Source organism: Numida meleagris, chromosome 24, assembly GCF_002078875.1.
Source record: "Numida meleagris isolate 19003 breed g44 Domestic line chromosome 24, NumMel1.0, whole genome shotgun sequence".
Lineage (NCBI taxonomy): Eukaryota > Metazoa > Chordata > Aves > Galliformes > Numididae > Numida > Numida meleagris.
This window is the reverse complement of record NC_034432.1, coordinates 2,127,254-2,129,269: the sequence shown is the minus strand read 5'-3', so window position 1 is coordinate 2,129,269 and position 2,016 is coordinate 2,127,254. Positions and strand designations below refer to the sequence as shown.

At 57.1% G+C, this 2,016-nt stretch overlaps 1 long non-coding RNA gene across 1 annotated transcript in view; it reads right to left on the bottom strand.

The window, feature by feature from the left end:
• LOC110387814 overlaps positions 1 to 2,010 on the bottom strand; it is a 7,582-nt gene extending 5,572 nt beyond the window's left edge. The window contains exon 1 of the long non-coding RNA XR_002432733.1: positions 128 to 2,010. This is a non-coding gene — a long non-coding RNA (uncharacterized LOC110387814). The remainder of the gene's footprint in view (positions 1 to 127) is intronic.

Here is a 2,016-nt window from a genome sequence, read left to right as displayed (position 1 = left end):
AGCTGGAGGGTGTGGGGATGGGGTTTGGGGTGTTCAGGAGTGTGGGGGCAGTTGTGGGGCTGGGGGTGCAGTTAGGGGTGGGGATGCTCATTTTTTGTTCTCTTTATTGATATCATCCACCTCCTACCTGGGGAGGGGGAAGTCACTGAAGGGCCTGGACTTGCATCTTTCCATTGCTGAGCAGCATCCGGGCAAGAATCGGCAGGTGATCAGGTGGGGGGTTTTCCCCATTCAGTCTAGCATGATGCGGTTTCCTGCTTGCTTCCTGCTCTGTTTCAGGATTTGTTCTGTTCCCCTGCAGAGCCACGGAGCGGTTCTTCCCCCTCCCGGCAGCTCCGCAGCTCCCTAGTGCCCTCCACTGGTCTCCGGGCGGTACTGCAGGCATTATCCACGCATGCAGGGCAGCGCCTCTGAGGCAGGCACGCGCCGAGCAACATGGCTGCACCCTGTGGGCGTGGCTGCTTACCTGCAGCACGTGGCGAGGTGCCCAGAGACGGTGGAAAAGCAACTCCTAGGAAGCTGGGCAGTGTGCCACTTGGGGTGACCACAGAGACACTCCAAGCCGGGCCTGGGATGTTTCAGTGCTGGGGCCACTCCACACTGGTTCTGGGGATGGCTCCACATCAGTACCATGCCCCAGGAATCTCTGAGCAGCTCCAGATCCCCTGCAGCAGAGAGCAGTTATTAAATGGCTGGGGGGTGCCTGCCAGTCCACCGCAGCAATGAGCAAATTGGATGCCATGAGGCATTCAGGGGCAGCTGTGAGCCGAACCAGTCCATTCCCAGGGCTGTGAACTGGCAGAAGGGAAAGACAGACAGAAGCGCTGCTCTTGAGCAGCTACAGAAAACGAAGCCATCCGCATGTGCAGAGCAGCACCTGCAGTACTGAATTCTCTTCAATAGGTGGCAGAAGCAAGTGTCGCAGAGCTAGTGCGCATGCGCAGCGTTGGGGCGGGCACCTGTCAATCTCATGCCGCGATTAGCCAATCAGATGCCACGGTGCGTGCATGGGCACTCTCGAGACAAAACGGCCAGTGCTCGGCGCGGGTGCAGGCATAAAAACACAGAATTAGACAAGAGACATTGCGGAGTAGACAGGGGAGCATTGCTCAGAGCTGACGGTCCATGGCTGCTCTGCTCGCCTCCACTGCAAAGAATTTGGAGAAATCCATGTCTTCTGCATGTCCTCGAGCGCATGTGCACAGCCGCCTGGATGACTAATCACAATGAAGATTGGCGTGTTCACTGCACATAGTGGTCTGAACTCAGATACGCCACTTCTGCATTTCTGCGCGCATGCATTGTGCTGCCTGCAGGATCTGAGCAGCGCATGCAGTACCGAATTCTCTTCAATGGATGGCAGCAGCGAGAACCGCTGAGCTAGCACGTGTGCGCAGTGCTGGGGCATGCACCTGACAGTCACATGCAACAACGAGCCAATTGGATGCCGCGATGTGCACAAGGACTGCTTGGAGCTGAAACAGTCAAGTTCCTGTTTGGACTCGGGCATAGAACCATGGAAACAGACAAAGGCCATCCTGGATTGGAAGAGGGAGAACATCGTTGAGCCAGCAGTCCACGAAATGACTGCTCGCCCGCCCTTTACTGGGTCGTAGTGACGGGTGATAGTTGGACTCTTTTGGACGCATGCGCGCTACTGCCTGGAGGACCAATCACAATAAAGATTGGCGGATTAGCTGCGCAGAGCGGTCAGAACATAGGGACGCCACTTCCGCTTTCCGGCGCGCATGCGCGCTACTACCTGGAGGACCAATCACAATAGAGATTGGCGGATTGGCTGCGCAGAGCGGTCAGAACGTAGACACGCCCCTTCCGCTTCTAGGCGCGCATGCGCGCTACTACCTGGAGGACCAATCACAATAGATATTGGCGGATTAGCTGCGCAGAGCGGTCAGAACACAGGTACGCCACTTCCGCTTTCCGGCGCGCATGCGCGCTACTGCCTGGAGGACCAATCACAACAAAGATTGGCGGATTGGCTGCGCAGAGCGGTCA